Source organism: Pristis pectinata, chromosome 16, assembly GCF_009764475.1.
Source record: "Pristis pectinata isolate sPriPec2 chromosome 16, sPriPec2.1.pri, whole genome shotgun sequence".
NCBI lineage: Eukaryota > Metazoa > Chordata > Chondrichthyes > Rhinopristiformes > Pristidae > Pristis > Pristis pectinata.
Window position 1 is genome coordinate 8,863,235 of NC_067420.1, and position 14,269 is coordinate 8,877,503.

Genomic DNA, 14,269 nt, shown 5'->3' on the forward strand with positions numbered 1-14,269 from the left:
ACTTTCCGAGGCTAACCTTACAGTTAACTTGGCTAAAAGTGAATTTGGCCATGCCACTGTGACGTATCTTGGTTATGTTGTAGGTCAAGGCAAGCAAGCTCCTGTTCAGGCAAAAGTTCAAGCAATATCCGAGTTCCCTATTCCCACAGGTACGAGGACTGTTAGAAGATTTTTGGGAATGGTTGGATATTTTCGAAAATTTTGTAAAAATTTTGCTGATATTGCTCTTCCCCTAACTAATCTTCTGAAGAAGGGAGTAAAGTTTGTTTGGACAGATTCTTGAAAGAAGCATTTGAGAAGCTGAAAGCCATTTTATGCTACCATCCTGTGCTCAAATCACCTGACTTTGAAAAGCCATTTTCGTTAGCAGTAGATGCCAGTGAGGAAGCTGCAGGAGCTGTGTTGTTGCAGAAGGGTGACCTTGATAATATTGACCATCCGGTAGCTTACTTTTCAAAGAAATTTAATGAGCATCAAGAGAATTATTCCACCATAGAGAAGGAATTACTGTCGCTTGTTTTAGCCTTGCAACATTTCAGTGTATATGTTTGCACCGCTCAGAAACCATTGACTGTGTATACAGATCATAACCCATTGGTGTTTCTGAGCTGAGTCAAAAACAAGAACAGAAGGCTGTTAAACTGGAGTTTAATTTTGCAAGAGTTTGATCTCAGGATAACTCACATTAAAGGCAAAGATAGCGTGATTGCTGATTGTCTTTCCCGATGTTAAATAGGAAACATATATCTTTACTAATCTGATATTCTGTAATTGTGTAGCAGGATAATTATTAACATTACTAACTGTATGCACGGTTAAATTTTTCTTGGGAAAAATTCTTTTTAGGTGGGAGGTATTACGGACTCAGTGAATGTCCCTTTAAGATAGAGCGTGTGTGTGTGTGTGTGTGTGTGTGTGTGGGGGACGGTGTACTCCGTGTGTGTGTGTGTGTGTGTGTGTGGGGGCCGCTGTACACAGTGTGTGTGTGTGTGTGTGTGTGTGTGGGCCGTGCTTACGTCAATAGAAGATAAAGGACATAATGACTTTGTTGAAGAGGTCAGTCGAAGGGAGAGAGAGAGAGAGAGAAGGGAGAGAGACACCAGCCGGCTACTTTACTCTATCGATGGATGAGAAACAATAACTGTGTCTGTCACTGAAATCCATGTATGGAAATTGGAAGTAATCCGGTGGAGTTCACTTTGTTGCTGACCTGTAGAAGGAAACAGGTATTTGTGTGTGGACGACCACGATTCGGATGCTTTTCGGGGTGAGGAAGTCACTACCGAGTAAACACTGAAGTGTCGTTTGGGTTCCATCATGGAACATTTGGATTTCGTAATTACTCTCTCTATGTTCTCTACATCTACATCTTATCTTCAGACAACGGTGGTTGTTGAAGAAGCCTTTGCTCACGTTTCACCTTATGGCTTGCGGAACTGAACTTTAAGAACCATTCCTGGACTTGGAGTTTGGGACTTTGCCACACACACACACGAAGAGTTTAGTTTTTGGGGTTAATGTTGAAGGTTTAACATTTTTAATTCTAACATACTAACATTTTTACTTTTATCTTTTGTATTATCATAAGTAGTGATTAATAAAATAGTTTTTAACACTGAATCATGACTCAGTGTGTTTCTTTTGTTGCTGGTTCGTGACATTCTGAACAAAGAAGTCACATTGGCTGTTTTCCAATCTACTAGTAGCTCCTGGCACTTACTGAGTTTTGAAAACATTAAACCAACAAGTTTGCTGTCTTTGTAGCCACTTCCTTTAAAACCCTTTGAGCAGTCTACTGGGTCCTGATGACTTGTCCACCTTTAGCCCTGTGAGTTTCTCTTAATACTGCTGATTGGGATTTTTACATGTTCCTCCCTGTTTGTAATTATCACACCCGTTATCTTTGGGATATTTGCAGTGTCATTCATGGTGAAAACTGATTTAACATATCTGCCATTGTAACTGTAACACGAAATTCTGCATTCTGTTTTCCTTTTTACTACCTCAATGTTGAATGATCTGTGTGGATGGCAAAGCTTTTTACTAATAAACCAATTCCAATTCCATTTCTTTGTTTCCTGTTCTTAATTCACCAGTCTTGTTGTCTGAGGTTCCCGCACCTACCTCAGCCACCTTCTTCCTATTTATATATCCTTAGAAACTCTCACTGTTTGTTTTGTTTTGATGTTACAAGCAAGTTTTCTCTCAAAATCAATTTCTCCTTTCTTTTGCTGCTGCATCCTATAAACCTCTCTGTCCTCTGGCCCTACTTTTCAATTTAACATTATTCTTTACCTCCTTTGTAAACTACAGATTGTTTTTTACTTACGGAATCCCTGTTTTCTAATTGAGATACATTCCTGCTGAGTGTTATGGACCAGTTGTTTGAATATCTGCCAGTGTTCATCTCCTGACAGGTCTCTGAGCTTGTTTTCCCCATTCCACCTTGGACAAACTCCACTGCCACACCGTTATAATTGTCGTTATTTATGTGATGACAGTGGTTTTGTTCCTGTGGTGTTCACTCAAACTGCATCTGGAGTTCTATCATATTGTGGTCACTGCCTCCTAGGGGATGCCTAACTACAAGATCTCTTCCTAATCCTTCCTCATAACTCATGACCAAATTTAAAGTAGTCTGTTCATGAGTAGCTTCTGTTATAAAAAGCAATCCCTGAAGCATTCCACAGATTATTCTTCCACAACACCCTTGCTGATATGGTTTTCCTAATCAATATGTTGGTTAAAATCCCCCATGAAAATTGCAGTTCCTTTCAAACATGCCCTAGCTAGTTCCCCATTTATGCTTTGCCCAGTCAAGAGGTCATATTTCGGAGGCTTGTGAACTATTCCCACCCTTGTCTTCTTCCCTCTGCTTTTCATGATTTAAACCCAAACCAACTCAACATTACTATTCACTGCCTCTATATCATGACTCAATACTGTACTGATAACATCCTTGATGAACAACACTACCTGCCTCCTTTCCTTTTGGTCTATTCTTTTAGAACATCTTTTATGGAGGTTTCGTTGGTTTCATTTCAGCAGGTTTCCGGACGTCAGAACAGATAAGTTTTTTTAAAATAATTCTCATTGGGAATAGTGGGGCAGGACTGCGCAGGCACGTGATGTCAACAGGTAGCGCGCGGGCGGTTTAAAAAGCGGACTGCCATATCCAGTGGCCAGCGTCAGAGTGGGCTATGGAGAGTGAGCAGAGTGATTAGGCTTTGGCTCAAGGGGCTTAGGTGCTAACGGGGTAAGGAAAGGTAGGAGACTTGAGTAAAGGAAGGAGTATGAGTGCGGTTTTCTGTGCTCGGTGTCAGATGTGGGAGTTCCCGGAGTCTCCCTGTCTCTGGGAGGGCTACATCTGCACCCGGTGTGTCGAGCTGCAGCTCCTAACGGACCGCGTTAGGGAACTGGAGATGCAGCTCGATGACCTTCATATGGTCAGGGAGAATGAGGAAGTGATAGGAAGGAGTTATAGTCAGGTGGTCACACCGGGGCCACGGGAGTCGGGCAAGTGGGTCACATTCAGGAGCGGGAAGGGGAATAGTCAGGTACTAGAGAGTACACCTATGGCTGTACCCCTTGACAATAAGTACTCCAGCTTGAGTACTGTTGGGGGAGACAGCCTACCTGGGGGAAGCAACAGTGACAGTGCCTCTGGCACAGAGTCCTGCCCTGTGGCTCAGAAGGGTAGGGAAGGAGAGAGGAGGGCACTAGTGATAGGGGACTCTATAGTGAGGTGGGCAGACAGGCAATTCTGTGGACACAGGAAAGACACTCGGAAGGTAGTTTGCCTCCCAGGTGCCAGGGTCCGGGATGTTTCAGATCGTGTCCAAGATATCCTACAGAAGGAGGGAGAACAGCCAGAGGTCGTGGTACATATTGGCACCATCGACATAGGTAGGAGAAGGGATGAGGTCCTGAAAAAAGACTATAGGGAGTTAGGAAGGAAGTAGAGAAGCAGGACCTCAAAGGTATTAATTTCAGGATTACTGCCTGTGCCACGTGACAGTGAGTAGAGGAACAGAATGAGGTGGAGGTTAAATGTGTGGCTGAGGGATTGGAGTAAGGGGCAGGGATTCAGATTACTGGATCAGCGGGGCCTGTTTTGGGGCAGGTATGACCTGCACAAAGAGGACGGGTTGCACTTGAATTCCAGGGAGACAAATATCTTGGCGGGGAGGTTTGCTAAGGCTATTGGAGGGAGTTTAAACTAGAATTGTTGGGGGGTGGGATCCAAACAGGAGATACTGGGGAAGAGGTGTTTGGCTCTCAAATAGAGAAAGCTAGTAGTAGGTATGAGAGGGAGGATAGGCAGGTGATAGAGAAGGGACATGCTCAGACCGGTTTGAGGTGTGTCTATTTTAACGCAAGAAGTATTGTGAACAGGGCGAATGAGTTTAGAGCTTGGATAAATACTTGCAGCTACGATGTAGTGGCCATTACAGAGACTTGGATGGCTCAGGGACAGGAATGGTTACTTCAAGTGCCAGGTTTTAGATGTTTCAGAAAGGACAGGGAGGGAGGCAAAAGAGGTGGGGGAGTGGCACTGTTGATCAGAGATAGTGACACGGCTGCAGAGAAGGTGAACATCACGGAGGGACTGTCTACGGAGTTTCTGTGGGTAGAGGTTAGGAACAGAAAGGGGTCAATAACTTTACTGGGTGTTTTTTATAGGCCACCCATTAGTAACAGGGATATTGAGGAGCAGATAGGGAAGCAGATCCTAGAAAGGTGTGATAATAACAGAGTTATTGTGATGGGAGATTTTAATTTCCAAAATATCGATTGGCATCTCCATACAGTGAGGGGTTTAGATGGGGTGGAGTTTGTTAAGTGTGTTCGGGAAGGATTCTTGACACAATATGTAGATAAGCCTACAAGAGGAGAGGCTGTGCTTGATTTAGTATTGGGAAATGAATCTGTTCAGGTGTCAGATCTCTCAGTAGGAGAGCATTTTGGAGAGAGTGATCGTAATTCTATCTCCTTTACAATAGCATTGGAGAGAGATGGGAACAGACAGATTAGAAAGACGTTTAGTTGGAGTAAAGGGAATTATGAGGCTCTCAGGCAGGAAATTGGAATCTTAAATTGGGAACAAATGTTCTCAGGGAAAAGTACGGAAGAAATGTGGCAAATATCCAGAGGATATTTGTGTGGAGTTCTGGATAGGCATGTTCCAATGAGACAGGGGAGTCACGAGAGGATACAAGAAACGTGGTGTACAAAGGCTATAATAAATCTAGTCAAAAGGAAAAGAAAAGCTTACAAAAGGTACAGAGAGCTAGGTAATGTTAGAGATCTGGAAGAGTATAAGGCTAACAGGAGGGAGCTTAAGAAGGAAATTAGGAGAGCCAGAAGGGGACATGAGAAGGCCTTGGTGGGCAGGATTAAGGAAAACCCCAAGGCATTCTACAAGTATGCGAAGAGCAAGAGAATAAGATGCGAAGGAATAGGGCCTATCAAGTGCAGCAGTGGGAAAGTGTGTATGGATCCAGAAGAAATGGCGGAAGTACTTAATGAAAACTTTACATCAGTATTCACTACAGAAAAAGATCTGGGTGATTGTAGTGAGGGCTTGCAGCAGGCTGAAAAGCTTGAGAAATGTGGATATTAGGAAGGAAGAGGTGCTGAAACTTCTGGAAAGCATCAAGTTGGATAAGTCACCAGGATCGGATGAGATGTACCCCAGGCTGCTGTGGGAGGCGAGGGAGGAGATTGCGGAGCCTTTGACAATGATCTTTGCATCATCAATGGAGACAGGAGAGGTTCCAGAAGATTGGAGGGTTGCGGATGTTGTTCCCTTATTCAAGAAAGAGAGTAGAGATAGCCCAGGAAATTATAGACCACTGGGTCTTACTTCAGTGGTTGGTAAGTTGATAGAGAAGATCCTGAGAGACAGGATTTATGAACATTTGGAGAGGTATAATATGATTAGGAATAGTCAGCACACATTTGTCAAGGGCATGTCCTGCCTTATGAGCCTGATTGAATTTTTTGAGGATATGACTAAACACATCGATGAAGGGAGAGCAGTAGATGTAGTGTATATGGATTTCAGCAAGGCATTTGATAAGGTACCACATGCAAGGCTTATTGAGAAAGTAAGGAGGCATGGGATCCAAGGGGACATTGCAATGTGGATCCAGAACTGGCTGGCCCACAGAAGGCAAAGAGCAGTTGTTGAAGCGGTCTACCTCAGGGATCTGTTCTGGGACCCTTACTCTTTGTGATTTTTATAAATGACCTGGATGAGGAAGTGGAGGGGTGGGTTAGTAAGTTTGCGGATGACACAAAGGTTGGGGGTGTTGTGGATAGTATGGAGGGCTGTCAGAGGTTACAGCAGGACATAGATAGGATGCAAAACTGGGCTGAGAAGTGGCAGATTCAGTTCAACCCAGATAAGTGTGAAGGGGTTCATTTTGGTAGGTCAAATATGATGGCAGAATATAGTATCAATGGTTGAACTCTTGGCAGTGTGGAGGATCAGAGGGATCTTGGGGTCCGAGTCCACGGGACACTCAAAACAGCTGCACAAGTTGACTCTGTGGTTAAGAAGGCATATGGTGTGTTGTCCTTCATCAATCATGGAATTGAATTTAGGAGCCCAGAAGTATTGTTGCAGCTGTATAGGACCCTGGTCAGACCCCACTTGGAGTACTGTGCTCAGTTCTGGTCACCTCACTACAGGAAGGATGTGGAAGCCATAGAAAGGGTGCAGAGGAGATTTACAAGGATGCTGCCTGGAATGCAGAGCATGCCTTATGAAAGCATTTTGAGGGAACTCAGCCTTTTCTCCTTGGAGTGATGGAGGATGAGGGGGGACCTGACAGAGGTGTATAAGATGATGAGAGGCATTGATTGTGTAGATAGTCAGGGGCTTTCCCCCAGGGCTGAAATGGTGGCCACAAGAGGACATAGGTTTAAGGTGCTGGGGAGTAGGTGTAGAGGAGATGTCAGGGGTAAGTTTTTTACTCAGAAAGTGGTGGGTGCGTGGAATGGTCTGCCGGCAACGATGGTGGAGGCAGATATGATAGGGTCTTTTAAGAGACTTTTGGATAGGTACATGGAGCTGAGAAAAATAGAGGGCTATGGGTAAGCCTGGTAATTTCTAAGATAGGGACATGTTCAGCACAGCTTTGTGGGCTGAAGGGCCTGAACTATGCTGTAGGTTTTCTATGTTTCTGTTTCTATCATATAACCTGGAATACTCAGCCCCCAGTTATGGTTATCTTGCAAGCACATCTCCACAATAGTTATTAGATCAGAATTACACATTGTCATCTGTGCTGTCAACTCATCTATCTTATTGCAAGTGCCACATATATCCAAAGGAAGAATTTAAAGCTTTGATTTTTTTTTACAGTCTTTCTTAATTCTGGATTTGCTGCGTTCTACGTACTTTTGTTTACATTTTCTATTTTCTCATTACTATAGTTATATAAATTCCTGGTGAAACTATATCTGGAGTATTGTGTGTAATTCTCATTTCCTTTTCGAAAAATAGATCTCTTTGTTGTAGAGGGAATGCAACAAAGATTCACCAGCCTGATGGAGGGACTAATGGATGAGCTCTCTGTCCTTCAGATTTTCCAGGAATCATTGAATGTTGCACATTCGTAGAGCGCTTGGCAGATTTGGCAGGGTGGGTGTGGGCAGGATGCTTCCCATGGCCAAGGAGACCAGAACTAGGGGTTACAGTCTCAAAATAAGGATTGGTCCTTTAAGTCTGAAATGAGGAGAAGATTCCTTTTAAAAGGTGGTGAATCTTCAGAGTTTTTTCCCCCAGAGAGGTGTGGAGACTCAGGCATTGATTGTATTCAAACAGAGATTGATAGATTTCTGGACGTCCAAGGAATCAAGGGATAATGCAGGAAAATGGCATTTAGAAAGATCAGAGCAAACTGCTCCTATTTTATGTTTGCTTGTTCTTATGTAAATGATCATTGCAGGAGATATACCTAGACACTGAAGTAATGTATGGTGATAAATCTATTCCTGATGTGGATTCAGTCAACGACTGCTCAAGAGTCACAGAATAACAATGACTCAAATTAAGAGATTGTAAATTCCTCAGAACCAGGGGAAAAAAGGTCTGATGTCAGAGATAGGTAACTAGTTGACAAGGTCAGACTGTCAAAGGGAGCCAGCTGGCAGACTGAACCGGTAATGACTCTTCACAGAGATGAAAAGTGTAGTGTGCAATGTGGTGTATTTGTAGACACAAGGGACTGCTGATGCTGGAATCTAGAGCAAAACATCAACTGCTAGAACAACTCAGCAGGTCAGGCAGCATCTGTGGAGAAAATGGACAGTTGAAGTTTCAGATTGCAGTCCAGATAAAGGGTCTCGACCCAAAATGTCGACTGTCCATTTCCCTCTGCAGATGCTGCCTGATCTACTGAGTTCCTCCAGCAGGTTGTTTTTTGATGTATTTGTATACAAGTATGTTAATGAATTGTGGTCAGAGGATGTGGTGTATATGTGATGTTAACAGCATGTTTGGTGAACTCCTTGCTGTTAGAATTAGAATAAGCTCCCTTGTTTCAGAGTTTGATGTCCCAACAGTTATTGTAAGTTAAATTTGCAGAGAGTTTGCAGTATCCAAGCTCACCCATGGATACAGTACAGGGGTTGTTGGAGAGCATGAAGAGGAAGGATAATCAGTGAAATGAAGGGCTTTGGGGGATGGGGGGGGGGGGGGGAAGGAGAAGTAAACAACTTATGTATGCCACTTACATGGCAGTCGTCTCTGTTTACTGACCAGCAGTGTCCAATGATGGTCCAATCAGGATGTGGGTGCAGGGATCAAAGTCATTCCACCTGCCTTGATGTGCAGATCACATCAGGGGCAGAAATGTCAAATTTCCAGAGTGAAGCAATATGATTCTAGATGCTCATTATGTACAGTAAAGGATCAACATTTTCAAATACTCAATGCAAAAATAATTCTGAGGCAAATGTCTTTGAAATTAAGAGAATTAGTAGGTGAACCATTTGTACAACAGAATCGCATCTTAAATTCTATTTTATGCTTTATCATTAAACAGAATTAACACTGCAAAACCCACTAGTGATCTTTAATTAGAGTTATTACATAATTGAATTACTTTGTATGTCATGAACAAAGTCATTGTTTGTTCAGAGAGGACTTCTGGGGAATTTTGCAATACAATGACTGATACAAATTCGCTGCCAAACATTTGTGATGCTAAGGATATTATGGATATTGCTTTCAGCAAACAGGGCCGCAGTACAAGGTAATGCTAAGATGACTGAAAATGTTCAAGGGGCAAATCTGAAGGTATTGCTCTTCAATACTCAAAATATTCAAAATAAGGTAGAGGAATGAAATGTGCAAATAGATGTATGGTATAGTGGTGGTAACAAATACAGGGTGACCAGGGATGGGAACTGAACATCCAGGGGAACTCGATATTCAGGAAGGACAGGCAGAAAGGGAAAGAAGTCCACAGATAGATTCAGTAAACCCAATTGGTAATAATACTGGAGGGGAGGAATTTCTGGAATGCATTCATGATTGTTTTTTTGGCCAATGCATTGAGGAACCAGCTGGAGACTGGACTGCCCTGGACTGGCCGTTATGTAATGGGGAAAGATTAGTAAACAATCTGATCAGTTTTGTTTACCCTGTTAGATGAAAGATGTCATTAAGCTGGAAAGAGCGCAAAGAAGATGTACCAGAATGTTGCCAGGACTCGAGGGCCTGAGTTATAGGGAGAGGTTGGGCAGGCTAGGACTTTGTTCTTTGGAATGTAGGAGACGGAGGGGTGACCTTATAGAGGTGTATAAAATCATGAGGGGCATAGATAGGGTGAATGCACACAGTCTTTTTTTCCCCAGGGAAGGGGAATCAAAAACTAGAGGGCATAAGTTAAATGTGAGAGGGGAAAAATTTAAAAAGGACTGGGGGGGGCAGCTTCTTCACACAGAGGGTGGTGCGTATATGGAACGAGCTGTCAGAGGAAGTGGTTGAGGCAGGTACAATAACAACATTTAAAGGACATTTGGACAAGAACGTGGGTAGGAAATGTTTATGGGAATATGGGCTAAATGGGACCAGCTTAGACGGGCATGGGTGAGTCTGGCTGATGGGCCTGATTCTGTGCTGTATGGTTCTACGACTCGATGATTCTATGACTAATTGTGTAGTGTCTTTTGAGGATGAGCAAACATAACATGGTAGAATTCTTCATTAAAATGAATATTGAGAGAATTGAATCTGAGGCTGGGGCCTTGAATCTAAATAAAGGAAGCCATTAAGGTTTGATGTGCAATATTTGCTGCAATAGATTCCAGAATGGTATCAGAAGGGTTGTCGGTAGATAGCCAGTGACAAGCATTTAAAGAGTATGTGGATGAATTATTCATTCCTGTCTGGCATCAATATGAAGTATGAAAGGTGATTCACCATGGATTGCCAAAGAAATTAGGGATAGCATTAGATCCAAGGAGGAGAAATATAAAAGGACAGAAAACGTGGCCAGCCTAAGGATTGGGAGAAGTTCAGAATAAGAGAAAGGAGGACAAAGGAGCAACACACAAAGTGTTGGAGGAACTTAATGTGTCAGGCAGCATCTATGGAGGTTAATGGCCAGTCAACGTTTCCACTTGAGACCCTACGACTCGAAACATCAACTGTCCATTTCCCTCCATAGATGCTGCCTGACCCGCTGAGTTCCTCCAGAGCTTTGTGTGTTGCTCCAGATTCCAGCACCTGCAGTCTCCTGTGTCTCCAAAGGAGGACAACGGGTTTGATTAGGAAGGGGAAGATAGAATATGAGAGAAAGCTTGCAGAGAACATAACAGTTGACTGTAAAAACTTCTGTAGATATGAGAAAAGTGAAATATTTGTCCCTTACCCTCAGAGACAGGTGAATTATAGTGGGGAAAAAGAGATGGCAGAAGAATTAAATTCATACTTTGATTCTGTTTCCACAAAGGAGGATGCAAGTAATCTCTCAGGAATGAAATTAAGTCAGTACGAGTAGGAAAAGAGTGTTAAGGAAATTGAAAGTGATTAAAGACCAATAAGTGCCTAGGACCTGATGGTTTGCATCCCAGAGTACTAGAGTAGTGGCCCGAGAAGTGGTGGATGCATTGGTGATTATTATCCAACATTCTTTTGACCCTGGAGCCATTCCAATGGGTTGGAGGGTAGTCAATGTAACCTTAATATTTAAAAAACGATAGAGTGAAAACATAGAAATATAGATCAGTTAGCCTGACATTGGTGGTGGGGAAAAACTAAAGTCCGTTATAGAAGATTTAACAGCAGAGCGCTTGCAGAAGAGTAACAGGGTCAGATAAAGTCAACATGGATCCACGAAAGGGAAGTTATGCTTCATTTGTTGACCATGTGACTAACAGAATAGATGAGGGTGAACCAATGGATGCGGGTTACTTGGATTTTCAGAAAGCCTTCAACAAGGCCCCACGTAAGAGATGACCATAGAAAATTAATTATCTATTAGAACCATAGAACCATAGAAACCATAGAAAAATACAACACAATACAGGCCCTTCGGCCCACCATGTTGTGCTGACCTTTAAACCACACCTAAGACTATCTAACCCCTTCCTCCCACATAGCCCCCTATCTTAAATTCCTCCATATGCTTTTCTAACAATCTCTTGAACTTGACCAATGTATCAGCCTCCACCACCACCCCAGGCAGCGCATTCCATGCACTAACCACTCTCTGAGTGAGAAACCTCCCTCTGATATCTCCCTTGAGCTTCCCACCCATTACTTCAAAGCCATGCCCTCTTGTATTGAGCAGTGGTGCCCTTGGAAAGAGGCGCTGGCTGTCCACTCTATCTATTCCTCTTAATATCTTGTATACCTCTATCAAGTCTTCTCTCATCCTCCTTCTCTCCAATGAGTAAAGCCCGAGCTCCCTTAGTCTCTCCTCATAATCCATACTCTCTAATCCAAGCAGCATCCTGGTAAATCTCCTCTGCACCCTTTCCAATGCTTCCACATCCTTCCTATAATGAGGCAACCAGAAATGGACACAGTACTCTAAGTGTGGTCTAACCAGAGTTTTGTACAGCTGCATCATTACCTCGCAGCGCTTAAACTCGATCCCACGACTTATGAAAGCTAACATCCCATAAGCTTTCTTAACTACCCTATCCACCTGTGTGGCAACTTTCAGTGATCTGTGAATATGGAACCCCCAGATCCCTCTGCTCCTCCACACTACCCAGTATCCTGCCATTAACCTTGTACTCCGCATTGGAGTTTGTCCTTCCAAAGTGTACCACCTCACTTCTCCGGATTGAAGTCCATCTGCCAATTCTCAGCCCAGCTCTGCATCCTGTCAATATCCCTCTGTAAGCTTCGACAGTCCTCCACACTATCCACAACACCACTGACCTTTGTGTCATCTGCAAACTTGCTAAACCACCCTTCTACCCCCTCATCCAAGTCATTAATAAATATCACGAAAAGTAGAGGTCCCAGAACCGAACCTTGTGGGACACCACTAGTCACAGCCCTCCAATCCAAATGCACTCCCTCCACCACAACCCTCTGTTTTCTACAGGCAAGCCAATTCTGAATCCACATGGCCAAGCCCCCCTGGATCCCATGCCTTCTGACCTTCTGAAGGAGCCTATTATGTGGAACCTTGTCAAACGCCTTACTAAAATCCATGTAGACCACATCTACTGCATTACCCTCATCAATCTTCCTGGTCACCTCCTCAAAGAACCCTATCAGGCTTGTGAGACATGATCTTCCCTTCACAAAGCCATGCTGGCTGTCCCTAATCAGTCCATGATTCTCTAAATGCTCATAGATCCTATCTCTTAGAAACCTTTCCAACAGCTTGCCCACCACAGACGTAAGGTTCACTGGTATGTAATTCCCTGGACTATCCCTACTACCTTTTTTGAATAAGGGGATAACATTTGCCACCCTCTAATCCTCCGGTACCATTCCCGTGGATAACGAGGACTCAAAGATCCTAGCCAACAGTTCAGTAATCTCCTCCCTCATCTCACGGAGCAGCCTGGGGAATATTCTGTCAGGCCCCAGGGACTTATCTGTCCTAATATTTTCTAACAGCTCCAACACATCCTCTCTCTTGATATCTACATGCTCTCGAACATTAACCTTACCAACACTGTTCTCAGTGTCATCAAGGCCCCTCTATTTGGTGAATACTGAAGAGAAGTATTCATTGAGAACCTCACCCACTTCCACAGCTTCCAGGCACATTTTCCCACCTTTCTCTCTAATCAGACCTACCTTTACTGTAGCCATCCTTCTGCTCTTCACGTACATGAAAAAAGCCTTGGGATTTTCCTTAACTCTACTCGCCAAGGCCTTTTCATGTCCCCTTCTCACTCTCCTCAACCCCTTCTTAAGTTCCTTCCTTGCTACCCTATATTCCTCATGAGCCCTATCTGATCCTTGCTGCTTACACCTTATGTATGCTGCCTTCTTCTTCCTAACTAGTTGTTCCACCTCTCTTGTCACCCACAGTTCCTTCACCCTGCCATTCTTTCTCTGCCTCACTGGGACAAATTTATCCCTGACATCCTGCAAAAGATCCCTGAACAACGACCACATCTGCATAGTACATTTCCCTTCAAAAATGTCATCCCAATTTATACTCTCAAGTTCTCGCCTTATCGCCTCATAATTCGCCTTTCCTCAATTAAATATCTTCCCGTCCTCTTTGCTCCTATCCCTGTCCATGACAATGCTGAAGGTTATGGAGCAGTGGTCACTGTCCCCCAAATGCTCACCCACCGACAGATCTGTCACCTGACCCAGTTCATTACCTAATACTAGATCTAATATGGCATCCCCTCTCGTCGGCCTGTCAAGATGCTGTGACAGGAACCTGTCCAGGACACACTTAACAAACTCTGCCCCATCTAAACTTTTGGCACTAAGCAGGTGGAAATCAATATTTGGAAAATTGAAGTCTCCCATTAACCACCCTGTTATTCTTGCACCTTTCCAAAATCTGCCTCCCAATCTGCTCCTCAGTATCCCTGCTGCTACCAGGGAGGCCTATAGAATACTCCCAGTAGAGTAACGGCTCCTTTCTTGTTCCTAACTTCCACCCATACTGACTCTAGAGAGGATCCTTCTACATTATCCACCATTTCTGCCGCTGTAATAGTATCCCTGACCAGTAACGCCACCCTTCCCCCTCTTCTTCCCCCCTCCCTATCCCTTTTAAAACACTGAAATTCAGGAATATTCAATACCCATTCCTGC